The sequence below is a fragment of the Vicugna pacos genome, chromosome 1 (assembly GCF_048564905.1).
Source record: "Vicugna pacos chromosome 1, VicPac4, whole genome shotgun sequence".
Lineage (NCBI taxonomy): Eukaryota > Metazoa > Chordata > Mammalia > Artiodactyla > Camelidae > Vicugna > Vicugna pacos.
The window spans coordinates 81,119,892-81,140,550 of record NC_132987.1 but is presented as its reverse complement, the minus strand read 5'-3'; the positions used below and the strand labels follow the sequence as shown (position 1 = coordinate 81,140,550).

The 20,659-nt window shown below is 35.3% G+C and overlaps 1 long non-coding RNA gene across 1 annotated transcript in view; it reads left to right on the top strand.

Moving 5' to 3' along the window:
• LOC116277657 (uncharacterized) overlaps positions 1–20,659 on the top strand; it is a 68,769-nt gene that overhangs the window by 3,060 nt on the left and 45,050 nt on the right. The window contains exon 2 of the long non-coding RNA XR_012075042.1: positions 1,666–1,757. This is a non-coding gene — a long non-coding RNA (uncharacterized lncRNA). The remainder of the gene's footprint in view (positions 1–1,665; positions 1,758–20,659) is intronic.

Below are 20,659 nucleotides of genomic sequence, written 5' to 3'. Positions count from 1 at the left end.
TTGTTGCCCTGTGATCTCAGTTCCCTAATGAGTTCAAGGAAATGTTGGTTTGTAGATCCAGCTTTTTATGTTTTTTTTTTGGAAAACAGTGCTCTTCCTAGTATTGTACATACTAAGTAGGAGCTTAAAATCCTGTTCCCTTTGTCTGAAAGGTTCTCAGTTTTGGTGTAGAAACATATTTGATTTTTATAGATTGCTTAGTATTGTGCATCTAAGCTTAAAGCAAACTGTAGGAATCATTCTGCGGAGTTCCTGTCTGTTCAGATAAACACAAAGCAATGTAGGTAATGGTATATTACAGTGAGATTCCAGATTCTGCAAAATAGAAACTGATTTCAAGGTGAAAGCAAATAGGCTGGTTATACCAGAAATCCTCTTTGTCTCTGCTTTCAGACTGATTTAGTAAAAAGGTTCTCCTTCCTCCCTTGAGAAAGCCTCAATCTATGTAAATTTCTTCCTGCCTTCTTGTTTTTCCTGAGGTGGGGTGGGGAGAAAGAGAGAAAGAAAGAGAAAGAGAAAGAAAGAGAAGGAGAGAGAAAGAGAGAGGATGAATCTGATATTCTGGTATTTGGCAAGATCTTTTCTAGAGACAGAGAATTTAGTTGCAGGTGAGGGGCAAGATCCTTGAACTTGGGGAAACTACAGGCTGAAGGTATCCATTATAGTGAAGTACCTCAAATTAGACAGAGTGAAGTGGCTTATTTAATAACCCCCCTTAAGCTTTGCAGGATTGTCAAAGAATTTTTTTCAGAAAATTTGAATCATTTTCATCAATATTTTATTACGAGGATGTATTTTGCTGTAAGCTCCCTAAGCGAAGAGACCATCTTTATTTGTTCTTTTCCAATCTTACAGGGTACATATTCCATACATATACTCTGTGTGTTCAGTAAGTGTTCCAGGTTCATTAGATCTTGTGTATAAGTACCATTCCTACACAAATATGAGTGTGGCTCACATACTGATGTTATAAGTTCATTGGTAAGGTTGATTGCTAAAGTTGAATGTTGATAAGTTGATATTAGTTGTGGTAACCTTTTCTTCAGTTTATATTTTTAAATTTCAGTGCTTGAACATCGTATACATTTTGAGTTTCTGATGGGTAGAAACTGAATGAATACGCTTGAATTCGTTTATTCTCCAGTTCAATCCAGAATTGTTGTGCAAATTTGCAACTCACCCAGCCTGTATTGTTCAAATAGAGTTGCAGCCCCCAAGGTAGTTGTTCATTTGTCAGAGTGAAGCTTGTGTGTTTGACAATGTACAGCGTAGGTGACTAAGTTATTTTCTCTTGTACAGCATCTCACAGCTTTTTGTTACGAACTTTGAGGGGCTTGTCACTGATGCTTGAACTTGTGGAGTTTCCTGATATTATATCTGAAGTTCGATAATTCTATTAAAGAATATTTCTCTATGTCTGCATGATGGATTTGATATCAAGTCAAAATTGAGCATTTCTAAGATGCCTCAGTTTTTACTTGCTTAAGGGAATAACGTTTTAATATACCAATCTCTTCATTACCCTACCAGGAGAAGAAAGCAGTATAGATGATTCTGTATTACTAAAATTTAAGAGGAAACAAAATAATAGCAGAAGGCTTCTTGAGGGGTGGAAATAGAAATCTGTTTAGCTTTAACCTGAGTTTCTTCTGTTTCTTCTTATAGCCCCCTCATGGCTGGAAATGGACCATATCTAAACTGACATGCTTGGACTGCCCCTTTTCTACACCTGTTGATTCTTATCCACCACAGGAAAGGTAGGTTTTTTTTTGTTGTTGGTTTTTTTTTTTTTCCTGCTTGTTTTCTTGTTGTTTTATTTGAGAGTCTCTTTCAGCTCTTTGTGGTTTATCATAACAATCCTGTTCTTATTAACAAAATACAGATTAATCTGACTTTCGATCTCAATAGAAACTTGAAAAAATAAGTTGTAATAGTGTGGTAATCTGCAGAAATGAAACTGTACTTAATGCAATTGTAATTAAAATACCAAAGCCTTCTTTAATTTAAATGGCAGTGTATTGGTTAAAATAGCCAGCAATTTAGAGGATTAATGTATAATCCATGGTGTAAATTACAATCTTCCTTTGCCATTTTGGATATAGATTCTTGATACAAACTGGTTCTAGGTGCAGAATACCTGGTCTTTAAACGCTGTCTCTACTGTTTATTAGTTGAGTAAACTCAAATTTTAAAACTCTCTGTCTCCTCACCTGTAAAATGGGAATATTAGTAGTATCTTCCTCTGAAGGTTATTTTGAGAATGAAATGAGGAAATATTTGTAAATCTAGAGCAGTAAGTACAAAAATACTATTATTCATTAGTATTTTTATGAATTTGAAATAATGACAGCATACTCAACCTTCTCTTAGTCCGTGGCACCCAGGAAAATCTTTTAAATAGGGAACTCTGGTTCAGACCCTTACCATATAATCCACAATAAAAGTCTGCTGCAACCTTTTTGGGTATGGGTATGGGTTTGGCATTTTCAATACAACATCTGGGATTTCAGCTAATAAGAATGTAAGTAAGCATCCTTTAGCTATGCTTGTCAGAGTGGCTACTTATGTTCTAGCATGCACAGTTCAATATATTTCTGCTATGAGTTTGTTAGAAAGGTAAGAGATGGCTAGGAAAAAAAGGCAGATAGGTCAAGATAATTCTCCAGTTTCACTCCTCTTACTATTCTGGCTGGAAAAGCTGGAATCATTTAGATGATCATTTATTTAAATTCATCCTTGATCAGCTTCCTTGTTTCTACGGAGTACATGTAGGAAGTCTATGACACTGATTTGATTTTACAGGTCAGGAAGAACTTCTCCTGGTATTACATCATTTTGTACCAGTGACAACACAATATAATTGCTACTTCAGGCAATTCTATAATGCATCAGTTGAAGAGTTAGAGGGAAGGGTTTGAGCAGTCAAATTAACCCAACTGCCATAACTTAAAAAGCCATTGCTGAATCGTTAGCACAATCCTGGGTGTCTGAATAATATGAAAATGTAGCTTGATAAAATAACCCAGAAAAGCTTCTACTCATGTAGCAGACATCTCATAGTATAGAAACTAGGAGACAGACCAATAGGATATTTATTTCTCTTGAAGATCAATAAGAATTTACTTTATTTCCTCTTCTGATGGTTCTTCTGACTCCCTCTTTATCTTCTTGTGGATAAAATTATAGTAAGAGTCTGCCAAATTCAGACTCAGAGAAACACATCTAACTTACATTTTGATGTGGCTTTTTCTTCTCTATCTATGACGGTGCTCAGTTTGGTTTCCACCCAGCACAAGGTGTTCTAACTGTCAGTCATACAAAGGGCCAATTAGGTCATCAAGTCAGTTTTTCTACCAGTGTAGGATAGATCTCTGGTGTTAAGTTTTCTTCTTTTATTTTCCCCCAGGCTAGAATTGAACATGTTTCTTGCTATTTCTTGAGGGCAAAGAAGATAAAAATCAATAATAAAAGTAGGTGTGGGTTTAAGGGGACTAGTGTCTTAAATGAGGAGGAGGCATTTCACTTAAGCAGTTGCTGAGAACTTTTCATTCCATTGGGTGACAAATGACTTCTCTTTCATTTTTCTTTTACTAGCAAAAAACAAACAAGGACTTTATCACCATGTAAAAGTCAGACCTAGAATTCAATCATTGGCATATATATTTCCGCAGGGAAATACACCTGCACAGAATTCTTCTGATCTGCTGACAAATCCATTGAGATTTCTCTTTTGCTTAAGAAGAATAAGAGTATTTAGAATATTGGATTTCCATATTTGACTAAGGAAAAGGACGAGAGGGAGAAAGAAAGAGAGGAACTGGAAAAGTGTGTGTCTATGAATATGTGTAGGAGAGTGTGTGTGGTATCTGTGTGTGTACATTTGTGTTAGGAAAAGTATCAATTAGATTAAAATAACATATGGTTATGGATTTTTTCCCCTCAAGGGACATTAGCATTGGAGTGATGCTTAGAATAGTTGATAAACTTTCTAACTTCACATAAAGATTAAGTTTTATTTGCCAAGGTTACCAAGGTTACCAAAATAGATTGAAGATGGTTCAGGGCTAAACCAGACTTCCTGATTTCTGGTTAAGTGTTTGCTCCTCTATGCTACTCTTGTTCAAGATTATTTTTCATTTTTATCAAGAAGAGTGAGATTTCTGAATTATAAGTGATTTAGCCTGCAGCTTAGACCTGAATGACTGAGACCAGAACAGAGGTTTGTTTGTATCTTTAGCTCAGATAGGCTTAGAGAAGTCTCAGCTTCTGCAAGGAATAGTCTTTAAGCCAGAAGAGACTGAGATCTGTTATTTAAATCCTGATTCTTATGATGTCAGACGTGAACTCAGACATCAGGCATTTTAGCAAAGAAGTGGGGAGAAGTTGGCAGCAGAATCACATCTCAAAACTGCATGATGTCTTAATGCAGCATCCTGCCTTTCTGGGACCCTACTGATTAAAACATTAAGAAAATTCATTTCTGAGCCAAATTAATTATAGTAGTAGATAATGTCCAAATAAATGAAAATAATGTATCATAATAATATAATGATGTGTTTTGGACTCTGATTTCATCCAACCCTAATTGTTAAAATTCATCAGTAGTCAGCACTGGTGAGTCCCTTCTCATATTCTGATTTCTGTAGTAAAGTAACTGAACAAGTAAGACAAGATTAAAATGAAAAAAGAAATATGTATCTCTAATGGCAGAATTATCTCAGAATTTATATCAGAGTTATGATTCATTCTAAGCTTCATAATTATCCTTTATTATATGTGCTATGTTTTAAGAATGATCTTCTAATAAGGTGTTTCTATCTGAGTATGATCGAGAATAAGGTTTCTGAATACAGAGGCTAAACCAATAAAACTTACAGACATCACTGCTACTGTTTCTCCTATAAGCCCTCTGCCAACAATAGCAATAATTGCACCAAGAACCCTTTACACTCCCTGAGAGTGTGCGTGGTGCCTGTCTTGGTCAGATGAAGACAGAGGCTTAGAGAAGGTAACGTACCTGAATTTGCATACTTGGTAAGTGACAGATCTTAGGAAACCCCGGGAAGACTGACAACAGAATCCACAGCATTAAGCCCCACACCCCAGTTTGTGTGTGTGTGTGTGTGTACACACGTGTGTACCAGTGTGTGTGTGAGGCCATGGTGCGTGTCAGCAGGGAGAGAGGAGATAATGTGAAGGAGAGAATCAGGAGGCGATCGGGTGACAACAGCAGCGTGGCTCTGATCAGTGTTACTTGTCATTGAAAAGAAAGAGCTACAGACTGTCTGTATTTAGATGATCAGACCTGAGGACCTACTTATATTATTACTACTATATTATTACTGTTATTTAAAACAGTAGTCAATATCCTGCTTGCAAAATGGCTTGGTTTTTATTGTTTAAAATTTTCTTGGCATTTGATTGAGTTAAAAATAGAGAAAGGGCAATCTAGATGTCTAAAATACCTAATATAAAATGTTAAGCACATAACTGCCATATGTAAAGTGTTATGTCTACATTTCTGTAATTGCTGGTCTACAGGGACTAGATTTTCACCATCTTTGGCAAAGCTATTTGACAAAATAAGAAATAAAACACTAAAGTGAACTCATTTTGAAAAAGTAAAATGGAAACAGAGCAGATGTCATTTTGTAAATGGAGAATAAAAAGGTTTCTGTTTGTCAGCATATGAAAAGTTTAAAATAATTTCACTTCATGAAGAGTAAGACTTTAAGTGATTATAGAATTGCTGATGGGTGAGAGTAACACAAGTAAATTTACCAAAGTTCTGTCGGTGTCATTTACACATTCAGTAGATCATATATTATTTATTTGCTAAGATAACACATTATGCAATTAGAGCTATTCTTCTATTTTGTATCATTTAAATTCTATATTAAACTGCATTTAAATAAAATTTCAAACAATTTAGTCTACATCTATCACAACTGAAGATGGCAGGTGTCTGGGGTATAATACACGAGGCTTGATTTATTTCCAGTTTCTTGCTTGATAAAAATATTCAGAATTAATTATCAATCCAGCCTGAAGAGAACTCTTTAAAATTATATCTTTACAGATAAATGTATCCTTTAAAAATGCTCCTTTTATCCTCACCTCCACCTCTACTTCCCCTAGTCCATTTCCTGTTACTGTCATTGATGAAACTTTGAATATGTGATTTTCCTAATTCTTAGCTGTAATATTTTAAAGTTGTCAAAATATGAGAATAAATCTACAGCATACATTGGATTTGGTGGCGTTGGGGGTATCTGGCAGCCATATCTTCTTTTTGATTACAACCAAGTTTCTTCTTCCTATTCTGTATAGTATGTTGGGGCTCGAATGTGCACTGTTTTGCCGTTCGCAGTGTTCAGGCTCTTGATCCAACCAAAGTCAATTAGAATCACAAACTTGAGCGTGCCACCACAAAAAGATGCAAACACACTTAATTCCACTTAATTCTAGAAGAGGCTGTCAGACTGCATGTCACCTGTCAGAAGACCAGTGCCATTACCCTCCAGAATTTCCTGTTCGATTTCAAGCCTCGACCTCCCATCTTACCACCAATTTTGTATTTTCCAAAAACACTTTTAAAATACTTTTCTTGATTTAGATAAGCTATAGCCAGTTTCTGTGATTTGCAACAAAAGAACACCAATATTGTAAGATCCTGGCATGTGTCTATATTGTTTCAACTTGAAAGTACTATAACATTGAGAGGCAATGTGTTATCTGCTATCTACTCTCTGTCAAAGTATATCACTGAGTTGTCAAAACATGCTCCCCAAATCTATATCAAAATACCTCACTCTGGAGGAATCCCACCCTATTCAGCCTTGATTTGGTATATAGCTTTGTGCCACATAACTCCTCAGGAAAAATGTTTAAATTTTTCGGCAAAGACTTCGTTCTCCAGTATTTATCCAACAAAACAAAAGTGGTATATTTTATAAGGATAAATTTATCATTGCCTGGCAAGACATTGCCAAGGTCTGGAAGTTTAATGAAGATCATAATACAATGTATTCCTTAAAATAGATAAATTGGTCACAAATTATGCTACTATGAGAATGTTGCTTTTTTGTTGCTAATACTGGCTTCTTTAAATATTTTTTGGTCTGAAATATTCAGATGATATTTAATAGAACCTATGATGCAGAGTCAAATATTCTCAGGCATTATGCATTGTAGTGACATAATTTTATCTTTTAAATAAACAACAACATATGCATCTTTACAAATTGAGAGTACTTCTAGGAAGAGTAAGTACAGAAATTTACGTGAACATTTTTCTTTGAACTTTATATAGCTAAAGACACAAGTTAAAATTACTAGAATTCCCTTGGGTCTTTCCCATCTATATAGTGATCTTAATACTTGGGCTCGTTTGATTGTTTCTAATTCATGCTCTTCCGTTAACTTCAAACAGAATCATAGTGTTAAACACAGATTGATTCAGGCCATGTCTCCAGAGAAATAGAGCAAATACTAAGCTAATCCGTGTAACTATACTGTTTGTGTGACCTTCCTAAACTGGAGAGTGGCAGCTAATGAAGACGAACGTGAGAGTGGCTAGCATGCCATATTTTAGCTGTTCAATCACATATGTACAGATTGAGTCCTGTTTTGAAGCCAGACGCTATTTTGTTTGTTTTCTGGAGGGGGTGGGGGGGTGGTACCATGGGCAGTACAACACTGCATGCAGAACAAATCAGAATGACAATACAAAAGCACTTGCTCAGTATGTTTTGTGGTGGTGATGATGTTTACCCTTGTGGGTTTTTTGTGGACCTCAAATCTTTGAGTGTTCTTCCTCTTATAGATGACATCTGAAAATGGTACCTGTTCAATCCATCATGGGATTGTGAAGGTTAATTTTAGAGGAAAATTGCTACATGGACTCAGAAATTGTTATTATTTTCTTGTTTCTTGTCTGAGGCTTTATCTACCATTCTGAGCTGTCATTTTATAATTCTAAAAAAAATATGAGAGCTATTATCAGAAGAGGTGGTTTACCACCAGGTATAAAATACAGTTTTTATTATTGTTGTTGGTTGTTTTGTTTTTGTTTTTAACTGAGCACTAAAACTGAGATGCTTTCCGTACGTGACAGTTGTGTGGCAGTGGATGAGCTATGTGATAATTACAGGTTATAACTTATCATCTAGGGGTGATAATATATGGGCAGCAATTCAACACATAGCCTAGTCAAATACTTCTTATTTCTGCCCCAAATGATTTATTTATTTTTCCAATTAAAAGAAATTTTACCTACATAATTGGATCAAAAGTGTACTACAATTGAGATACTTCCACAGTCAAGGGCAGATGCATAATACACCATCCATCAAACTTGCTAGACTCAGAAGCAGAATGGTGGGAAGGAAGAAAAACATCTAAGACATTCAAAATTTTCCATCCTGCACTGCACAGGTACATACTCCATCTCTCCCTCATTATCATAGGTTTCCTGAAAGCAGAGGTTTAACAAAACACATTTTGATATCCTCACCATCAAATGACACCTAGAGAGTGAAAACTCTGATATTTTTTATTTAAAGAATCAGCAAGTGATAATCATAACTTTAATAATGACAATAATAAAAAGATGATTTAGATCATATGAAAATGACCATGTGTCACACAATGTTCTGGTAGCTTTAAACTCGATAACTCCTTTAATCTTCTCAAAAACCCTGTAAAGTACTCTTATCCCCACTGCACAGGCGGGCAAACACTTGCCGAAGTAACTCATCTAGTAAGAGATGAAAAGAGGATTTCAGTGTAGGCATTCTGGCTCCATAGATTTAAAATCTTAACCATTTTTTCTCTTTAATGAAAACAGTGATTATGGTTGTTCTTGAGCTATATTAGTTTTCTATCATTGCTATAATAAATAACCACAAATTTAGTGACTTAGCGCAACCCAAACTTACTATCTTACAGTTCTGGGAGTCAGAAGCCATAAAATTAAGGTGTTAACCAGTCTGCTTTCTTTCTGAAAGCTCTAGGGGGGAATCTGTCTCCATCCCTTGTGGAGTTTCCAGAGGCTGCTCAGATTCCTTGGCTTGTGTCCTCCCAGTGAGCAATGGAATGAGTTCAATCCCTGCTCAGTTTTTTTGTTTTTTAGTTTTTTGAGATGTAACTGACATCTACTGTTCCATCAGTTTAAGGTATACAGTGTGTTGGTTTAATACACTTATATATTGCAATATGATTACCACTGTAGTATTAGCAGCAATCCCACTCCTGGATATATACCTGAAGGAATTAAAAATCACTATTTCAAAAAGATATCTACACACCCATGTTCATTGCAGCCTTATTCATAATAGCCAAGATATGAAAAAATTAAGTGCCTATCAATAAATGAATTGATAAAAAAAAAGATGTGATAGATACACATAGACACACACAGACATACAATGGAATGTAATTCAGCCATGAGAAAGAAAGAAATCCTGCTATTTACAGCAACATGATGGACCTTGAGGATATTATGCTAAGTAAGATATGTTATACAGTGAAATAAAAATTTATCACTTACAGGTCTTATCTAAAAAAGCCAAACTCCTAAAAACAACCTTTGTTTCTGTGTGGTTTCCTCCTCTAATGCTGACTTTCTTACCACCTTCTTTAAGGACCTTTTAATTGCATTGGTCCTACTTGGCTAATCCAGCATAATCTCTCCATCTCAAAATTTTAAATTAATCAGATCTGCAGAGTTTCTTTTGCATTGTAAAACAACGCATTAATGAGTTTGGGGAATTAGAGCGTGGGCATCTCTTCGTCCTCTGAGGAGGTATTTTTCAGCCTACCACCATGACCAATAAGTATGTAAAAATTTTAGTAATAGCAGTCATGGTCTTACAATATCAACCGAAGCAGAGAAAGAATATGCTTCTGTTACCAGAATCAGAATTTCAAGACTTTATGAAAACATTTGAATTCGGGAGAATTCAAATCTTGCTGTCTCCCTTCTGCTCACAAATTAAGTGATCTGAACTTAATCAAAAGATAAATCAGTAAATTTTTTCCAGAGGTTTAACAACAGGATTGGGACAAAGCCGATTGCAAAAAACTTCAGATATGCTTCACCAAAAAATTCTAAAGCTCAATGTCTGATCCTTTTAACTGTTCAGGTCTTATGTCACTTGTTCTCAACACTAGTATCACTGCTCAGAAGACAGAACCTTGTATAATTAGCTGAATACAAAAGCCTGAGTGTCAAATTCTGATGCTACTCAAGGACTTTTCTCAAGAACCCAAAGGAAGCCTTAAGGATGTAATTTTAATACATGATATTGATTATAACACATATATATATGCATTAGTCTTTACAAAATGTTTTTACGTTCATTGCCTCTGTCCAACTTCACGGTAAGTCTGTGAGTTCAGTTAGGTAACTAGTATGTCCATGATCATTTTACAGCCAATAAAATTGTTCACCAATGTAGACTCTTATAAGTAAGTAGTTGATCTTAGACTACAACTTATTTTATGATTCCTATTCTTAGTCAATTCTTAATCAAAGATATTTTGTGACCTTCTAAAATGTAACCTATTTACAAAATTTTCTGTATTTTTTTGCAAACAAGAAACTGTTGAATGACTAGCATAAATGCTTAATTTTTTTAAAAAATATATGCATGCTTGAAAAAAATCTTCACTGGGCAAAACAATTACTAATTAAATTTGACATAGAGGAGACTCTTGTATTTATCAGTAACACATATATCTATATTTAGATATATACACATGTTTTATATATTTAAAATAATGAAGCTCAGAGGAAAAGCATATTTTTGAATGAAGTATTAACTTCTGACGAAGTTTAAAAAAAATCTAAATGCATCCTTTCCTCCTTTTATTTTCCCTCATTTTCATCCTACCTTGGATTTCCCTGTTTCTCCTCTGAGGTGGACCACCCTCGTATCCTAGTAGTTCAGCCTTTCCCAAATACTAGCCCATGATTTTTCCTTAAGTTCTTTATAATAGCATTATTATTCAGACAATAAATCAACATGTGTCAAACATTATAGCAAGCTCTGGAGCCCCCGGAGATAGAAAGATGAAGGAAGCAGTCCCTGTCCTTCAAGAATTTATTAGCAACCAGGTGTGATCTACATGTGAACACAGCTGATTACAATGAAAGATAAAATGCAAGTACAGCAGGGGCAGAAAGATATAACTGTTTTATCATCATTCTTGATTTCTTGTTCTCAGTTACTTATGGGGTGAAGATTTCTGATAGAAGATTTTAAAAAGGTTAAAATTATTTTTATTATTATTGATATTGACTTACTCTTAACAGAAGGCTTAGTAGACGAGGACGTATAAAGATGGCTTGATTTAATCTGAGGGCATGAAGTTTCAGGTTTTGCAGGAGATTTATAGTAGTCCCATCCTGTCGTACAGGGAGAAATTCTAGTACTGTTCAAATCACATGATAAAGCTACAGATTGGTAGAAACGCTGAGTTCTGTCTATAAATTTTTAGCACATGGTGCTATAGAACAGCATCCGATTAAGTAAGGTTAGAGCAGTGGTGCAAAAAAACCTCACTGTGCGTTTGAAGCTTGTGGAGTGCTTATCAATGACTACAGAGATACCTGCTAGTTAATTTTGTGCATAGGGCTCAGGAATGTGCCTTTATGAGAAGCAGTCTGGTCATTCTGATATATGGTTCAAAGAACTCACTTTGAGGAAAACTGTACTGAATATCCACAGGGAAAAAAAACAAGTAAAAGTTCTCAATTGTTCTAGCATTATGACCATGTACACATGTATCTCCAGACAATCCCTAAAACATTCAGCAAATTGCCCATTCTATTTAGTCACTCAAATGCCTGCCACGTCTAAGCCAGGAATGAGGTCCTCAGGATCAGCCTCGTATTATTTGGCCCAGTTCTAAATCCCCTGATTGAGACAGTCATCTATCCGAGGCTGGATTTCCAATTTCCAGGAATTTAAGCTTGGCAGTCACATTGATATATCCAGTTCTACATAGAAATTCTAGTGAATACTAAGACAAGCACATTTTCCACCTGAAAGTTCACCTCAATCTAATGTAATGCTTGTCTTCCAGTTGATTATTAATGGGACTGACAATTTTTTTTTTTGGCAAAGCCATTTGGATTGAATTCTCTAGGCAGATGGCTTACAAATGAGTGACATGTCACCACCTTCAGAATTTTCAATGAGTGACATGCCATTACCTTCAGATTACATATTTTTCCCATTTTCAGTCACTCATTCTTTGTCAGTCAATATTGTCTATTATCCATTATATATATTTTAACACACACTAGCCTTCTATTAGAAGGAAACAGTATATTATATCCTCAGAAGAAAAAAATCATTTACAAAGAGGCTGAAAAATTCTCCATAATTATCTCCAAAAGGTAAACCAGAAAAACCAGTATTGTGCAGCAGAAACAGGTGATGCAAAGAGAGATGGGTGAACAGCTGTTATTTTCCAGTGTTGTTTCCATTTTACTTTTAAATTCATTCACATGCATTTTAGGGAAATTAAATTTCCTCTATTTCGTATTAGTTTTCACTGACACAGGAAACTTTCATTAGGACAACATTTTATGTTAGAAATCGTGCTCCTAGTATTTTGCTAATGAAGCTAATATATGAGTTTGAATTTACAAAGAAGATAGCTGCAGATAATACTAAATGGTCTTTGAATAGGTATCTTCTCTTTTTAAAATTTTATTTTTTATTGAAGTGTAGTTGATTTACCATGTTAGTTTCAGGTGTACAGCAAAGCAATTCAGTTATGCATATGCATACAGATATATTTTTTCTTTTCAGGTTTCTTCCATTATGTTATTCTAAGGAATTGAATATAGTTCTGTGCTATGCAGTAGGTCCTTACTGTTTATATACTTTATATAGTGTAATGCGTATCTGTTAATCCCAAAATTCTAATTTATCCCTCCCCCATCCTTTCCCTTTTGGTAACCATAGTTTGTTTTCTATGTCTGTGAGTCTATTTTTTGTTTGTAAATAAAATTTGTATGATTTTTTTAGGTTCCACGTATAAGTGATATCATAGGATATTTGTCTTTCTCTGTCTGACTTACTTAATATAATAATCTCTAGGTCCATCCATGTTGCTGCAGATGGAATTATTTCATTCTTTATGACTGAGTAATTGAATAGATTATTTTCTAAAATAAACAATGATGTGGAGAAAACACATAGAAAAATAAAATTTGAAGAGAAATGGTACCACTTTTTAAAACTTCTTAGTGCAGGAAAATAATCCAATCCAATTATTCAGAGGCTATTAAAATTAGAAAAAGAAGACCTGATTCCTAATATCAAGGAAGTTACAAAACCTTGATGTGATTCATTTTCTCTTCCTCAAATAGACCTCATAAGGTTTGCACTGTCCAAGTTATCAAGTTGTGCTGAGGATCACTTAAAATAAGCCACTGTTTCCTGAAGTTATCTAATGAGATGTGTCACTTGCTGTGATTATGGGAGATTTAACTGCCTAGACCCTTTCCCTGGAGATTCTGATTTAGAGGAGAAGGAGTGTGACTCCCATATGTAAATGCTAACATGAGGTCCAAGTGAATTTTACCATTAGAGGAGTTTAGACGATATTGAAAGAATCATTCCAAATTTTTTACTGGGAGAAAGTAAGCAGCCAAGGGTTAAAGGCAAGGCTAATACTTAGCCAGAATTGGTTGGCACGGCCTTAGTGGTTACAATAGTGAAAGACTTCTGATCGTGTTTTCAAATAACCACTCCTGGCAGCAGCCAGTCCCTCCTCTGACCACAAGATCCTTCTGTTCCCTGTTTCAAACAAAACTGCAACTGAATCATTGGTGGCTGTCACAGCAGGTGGCCTGCAGGACTCTGCTCTAGGCTTTAGCTGCAGTTTTTCTGGATTAGCCAGTACCTGTGCCAGGTTGGTTGTTAAATATTTTTTATAATATCACCCTTGGATCAAAGCATATGTTTAGTAAATCCATGGAGAGTTTGTCTAATACAAAGCAAAATTGTGCATGGTTTCTGGAGCATGTAAACAAAGCTTGGAAACAAATGAGCGGCACAGAGACAGAGTGCTTGCGTTGTTTCAGAGGTTTTTGTTTGGGACTAGGCTTTTTCCTTCAATTTCAGAACATATTTCAGGGGAAAATTTGTATTATCCTGAATAAATTTAGTCATAATGGCAGCTAATAGGAAAGAAACAGTAGGCGAGAGAGTGTGGAGTCTTCAAGGTAGATGATTTGGATGCTGGCAGACAGCTCAGTGGTGAACTATCAGCAGAAAGAGACAGACGGACAGACAGAGACCTCTTCCTAGAAATACAGAATGACCAAACGTAGGCCAAACAATGAAATATGTGAAGATTGGGATTTATAGGCTATGAAGAATATACTGTAAAGACAAATGTATTTTTGAGAAATTGCAGCAAAAGCAACAGAGCCTTCAAATAATTACTGAGTAAATTAAAAGCTTTTGAAACTGTGCTACAATATTGTATCATATATATACAAGACATGCACAATCACTTTTCTAGAATTTCAGAATCTTAGAGGTTTCAGAATGTGGATGTGAACTTAGGCATGGCAGTGCAGTGAATAAGCATTAGGGGAGTGTTCACGGACGATTTTCAGAGGAGCAGCTGAGTGATCCTGAACTGCAGAAAAAAGAGAGGAAACATGGGAATCGACTGGGCGTTGTTCAAAGAAAGTATCGACGTCAGAGCCTGTAGTCTTGAGACTATGATAAGAGAACTTAGGCCAGGGAGACGGGGTGTAGCATCCAAGAACACCGCTTACAGGCTGGTGGGCTGGAAACCCACACAGAGCCTACATGGAAAACCAAAGACAAAGGAGCTATTGTTTGCAGAATTTTTTTTTCATAGTCACATATGATTTATTTCCAGTAAAACTTGGGACATCACCATAAGTCATTGTTCAATTAGATCTTTTCAGAATTTTTTAAATTTAATTTTTAACTAAAGTGTAGTTGAGTTACAGTGTGTTTCAGGTGTACAGCAAGCGATTCAGTTATATACATACACACATTTTTTTTCAGATTCTTTCCCGTTACATGTTATTACAAGAAATTGAATATAGTTCTCTCTGCTATACAGTAGATCCTTGTTGTTTATCTGTTTTATATATAGTAATGTATATCTGCTGAGCCCAAACTTGCAGGAACATTTTAAGGCTTTTTTAGGTTTCCTCTGCCATGACCTGTGACTGGTTAGAGTGCCAAGGACAAATGAAAAGGGAACATTAATGATCTCCTGCTAACACCCTGTTGAGGAGAATGCAATTGTTAAAGCTCACCTTGTAACTGAATGTGCCAACAATTAGTTGGGAATTTTAATTTAAATGCTTGGCAAATCTGTCCTTAGGTTAATGTGTGGCATGATTAAGTTGTTTCCAGATTATTCCCCTTTGCTTGTATTTGTAAATAAAGAAAACAAATTAGGTAATACATGAAGTAAAGATACCTCAGTCTGGAGACCACACGGTTCTCTAACTACTGCATTAGGGTCCAGAGTGGGACAGCTTGACTTCAACCACTTCTACCTTTTTCTCTGTAAATAGACCTACAGGTAAATTCGTGCCAAAATAGAAAAGTGTTAACAGTAAAATTGTTTGATTTCCCTGAGGTTGAGTTGTGCTATTAATGTTCAGATAGCTTTCTTCTCTTCTTTGAGCCTCAGTAGCTAAATGCATTTAGTCACACAGATCTCAGTTCCAAGTTAAACTGAAACTGCTGATGAAACCTATGTTTGCTCACAAACCTGTCTGAGATTCAAGAAAGGAGCACAATTCTTTATGCTTAAATTCGACAACAATATGGGTAGGACTTCTTGCTGCTGAGTTCTCATTGTGTGCTCTAATCTAGTTTTTGTTTGTTTCATGATTCATCAAATAATTTGGGATATGATGTGCGCTCATTGAAAATTTTATCTTCTTCCACATCTTCTTATGGAAAATTGCTTCAGCTTCTAATTTTCTGTAAAGATTGACATTGTTCTGCTAAATCTCATTCCTATCCGAAGTAAAATATCTCCAAATTTACCCACTTCTGGCAATACTAATTTACTATCTGTTTGTTTGACCCTACCCTAATTCACTTTCTCACATATTTCATTTCTCCACTATTAGTGAATGTTTTCACTGGATATTGTGTTTTTCTGCTACAAACATTCTAAAGTTTCTCACATGTTAAAGTTTTGTTTTCCAATCTAATTATAGGGAGACAATTCTCTTCTCCATGGATTTCACATTTCTGCCTGTCTTGCAAGCCAAGCATTGATTGACTTTATTTTGGACTATCTTTTCAAGGATGTTTGTACAGCAAATAGCTTGGGAAGAAAGAGATAGTGTCTCCCTCTGGAGCAAAGGAGAAAATTTTGTTACCGTGCAATGTAATAATAATAATGTCTCCTTTCATGACAAAGGTCAAACAAGCTTAAGGCCCATTATAGATGGGTTCCCTAAGCTCTAGGCTCTTCCTATCTAATTAAAACCACTCTATGTGCAAGCACCTCACCTGACTGTTTGTGGGAAGTAGGACTCAGGGAACTCATGCAAATTACAAGATTCTGCTGATACAGCTACTTCTGTGAGTAATAAAGGTTTTTGTCTCTGACCCAGAAGTTTGTGTCTTCGGCCAGCATTTATGAAACTGTGAAATGATAACTTATTAGCTTGCAAATAGAGTAAATTCTCAGACCTTTTACAGTTCTTGACAGGAACATGCCCTTAAGGTATCATTTCATATTATTCTCTTTTTTTCGCCACCCTAGTCATCAAAGAGTAACCTATGTGCCCTGCTTCCATTTGCTCATACACCATATACTCTTTAACACATGGAAGTCTAACTGTTTCCCCCTTACCATTGCTGAATTTCTTTCTTCAGTGACACAAAATACACTTTTTTTTTGTTGTATCCAGGGTTCTTTGAACAACTCCTAACAATCTTTGCTCTTGCTCTGAAGCATTTGTTATGTTGATTATCTTGTACCACTTGAAACTCTTCATTGTAGTTCCCCTCTTAGTCTTCTGTCAGTCCCTCTCAGTCACCATCAATGACCTCTCTTTCACTCACATCTCATTAGAGAGATCATACTTCACATGCACGACCATAAAGCTCTGGTTTTGATCAATTCTTTTCTGATAGTTCATTAGTAGCTTAAACATCTTCAGTTCAAAACTATGTCTCCAAGTTTACCTTTTTTCAAAGCCTTATTTTCACATCTGTACAATTGCTCATGACATCTACCTAAATATCCCTGTCTGCAGTGTCTCAGACTAGTACATACAAAGTCAGACATCTTTCAGCCTGAACCAAACTTACACATTTCTGGAAAGGATGCTATTATTCACCCAGTTACCCTAATTTTAATATAGAGAAACATCTTTTATTTCTTTCCATATCTGTCTCTCTTGTCTTGCTAATCATTCATTTTAATTTTTTAATGTACCTCCTTGTTTATATTTGTTATCTCATTATCTTCAATCATTATCCTTTATTTCATCAATCTCATTCTTGGTATATTACATATATTTCAAAACTGGGGATCTGTTTTCTATTTGATGTATTATTAAATTGGTGATGATTTATTTTCCCAAAATACAACCACACTTTTTTTCATGTTCTAGCTCAAAAAATATTCTTACCTTTAGATGATAATCATCTGAAGTTGAAAATCATCACAATTATGTCCCAAATTGCTTCTCCATTTTCCTCTCCTACCTCTGCTCTAAATAAACATATTCATCATTCATTCAACAAAAATTGATTATCATCTATTTTTCAGGCATATTACTAGAAAGCAAAGATGAACATAGTATCTTGCCTAGTCTTAAGTACTAAGGAAAATAAATACTAAGAAGAAAATTGAACAGGAAGTACTATAATGAAATGTTGTAAAAACATAGTGGCTTTTTTCATAATCTTGCTCATGTTGCTTTTCTGATACTGAATGTCACCTTTCTTTCTCCTCACTTATGTCTTATAATTTTATCAAGTTCGATGTTTAGCTCCAGTTTTATTTCTATATGAGTTTTTCCTTCATGATTAGAGCTCTGTTAATCTCTGTAGTAATTAGTACCAATACCACTCAATTTAAACTCAGCATGAATTATTTCAATTGTTACTAACCTTTTTTCTGTGACTTTGGTTCTAATATATGTATAAGATTATAAGTATCTCTAGGCAACTATGTTCAACTCTTAGTAACAAAGAAAGGGTTTATTTTTCTTATGAAGCAGGAAAACTAGAATTGAGGATTTCAAACACTTGAGTAATCAACTCTGTGATATAGAGACTGAGTTGACTGTGATTTTATCAGCCCTTCAGCTATGATCTCAAGATACTACTCCAGCCATAACAAAATCTTTTCCTTTAGCTAACTAATGGAAGAACAATGTGGTAGAAAGGTAGTGCCAAAATTAGGAAAAGAAAAATGTGCAGAGAGGAAGAATTCAAAATGTAAACATTTTTAAAAGTTCAGAGATATAAACAAGATTAATGGGCCCAAAGTATATCTGGTAGCTATCCTGAGCTGCAAGAATTCTAAAAAATATAAACTGTAACTCGAACATGTTGCTACTCATTGAAAAATCGCATCTATGAGGAAAGTGTACATTTGGTAGGTCACTAGTAGGATCTACCACAGAAAGAGTATTTCTGTTCATAACTACTAATATTTGGTCATTGACATTCAGTGTCAGCCTTTAAAAGTGTGTCCTGTGTTTTCTACCCTTTACCAGTAGATGTCTGTTTCCATAGTCAAACTACCACAAATATATGTCAAAAGAAAAAATATTGAAAGCAACCAGAAAAAAAAAGTTGCATAGTATTTAGGAGAACAATAAGAATTATGGGTGACTGCTCAGAGAACTAGAGGACAGATGACAAGAAAATTCCATTTTTAAAAGTACTGTAAAATATTTTTAAGTACTAAAAAACATTTAAACTGTCATGTTGAAACTGTCATTCAAAAATGAAAGCATAATAAAGTCATTTTCAGACAAAAGGTAAGAAAATTTGTCTCTAGCAGACTAATCATAAAAATTAAAGCAACTTCTTCAAGTTACTATCTCTTTAAGACTTTAAAGATAGAATGCTAGTTATGTATTGTAAGGTTTGTAAGTTGTAGATGTAAACTCTATGACAACAACACAAAAACTGAGAGACAAATGGAATTATACCATTTTATATATCTTATATTACTGATGAGGTATTATAACATTTATTTAAAAATAGAATGTGATAAGTAAAAGATATACATTGCCATCCCTAGAGAAACCACTAAAAAATTAGATATAGCTGAAAAGTAAATACAGAGGATGAAAATAGAATTCTGAGAAATAATTCAAAAGAGTGTAAGAATCTCGAAACATTATGTTGAATGAAAAATCAAACATAAGTGAGTGTATCCTGTACAATTCCATGTATGTAAAGTCCAAAAATTAAGTCATACTTAGTCTAAGCTGGTAGGTATCAGACAGCATAGACCATAGTTGCCTGGTGGGTAGGGTGTTAGCACATGGGTTTGTGATCAGAAAGGACAAGATACAACCTTCTGGGGGAATGGAAATAATCTATATCTTGATTTGTGTGGTGATAGTATGAATACACAATTGTCAGAAATCATCAAATTGTGCACAATATTTATAATTTCATTATACATAAATTTTATCTCAAAAATCTGAGTTAAAAAAATGAGACTCTTTCATCAGCTGTTAGAGGCTGATAGTTTCCTAGCTGATAGGCAGTAGTTTCCTATTGCTGTTGTTACAAATTAACACAAATTTAGTGACTTCAAGCAGTGCAAATTTATTATCTTATTTGTATAGAGGTCAGAGGTCCAGAATGGATCCACAGGGTAGTTCCTTCTGGAGGCTCTAGGGAAGGACCCACTCATTTGTCTTTCTCAGCTTCTAGGGGCTCTCACATTTTTGGCTCATGACCCCTTTCTCCATCTCCAAAGCCATCACTCCAACCTCCTTTTCCATCCTTACATCTCTTTTTTCTGACTTTTACGCCCTTGCCGCCCTCTTATAAGAACAATGTGAATTAATACATTGGCTCCCCCCAGTAATCCAAGATAATCTCCCCATGTTAAACTCCCTAGTTATACCAAATCTTCAAAGTCCCTTTTTGTCATGGAAGGTAATATATTCATGGTTGTTACAGTGATTAGGATCTAGACATCTCTGAGGTGAAGGCAAGGTCATGGGGGAAAGGCAGTAATGTGTGGCATCGTTCTGTCCACTACAGAGGCCAAATGATCAGACTAATTAAAGCCATTCCCAGGGTTGCTGACATCCACTGAGTAATGAAAACAGCTATGGACAAATCAATCATAACCAGGCTGGTCCAAATATTAGAAACAGAACCTGTCAGCAAAAGTAAAATCTCAGTCTTTGTCTGATTCTCCCCCAGGGGCTGAGAACGGTATGCCTGCGTGCAAAAACCTTACGATGTGCAGTTCTTGCAGAAAGCAGTACAATCATCCATACTGCTGCAGTATATCATAGCATAGACACTGTATTCAAAGTGCTGGGTAGGCATGTTCCGGAGGTGATGCCTTTTGTGCATCTTAGTGAAACTGCACTGTGCACCTTCCTGGTAGCATGCCCTGCATCTCGTTGTGC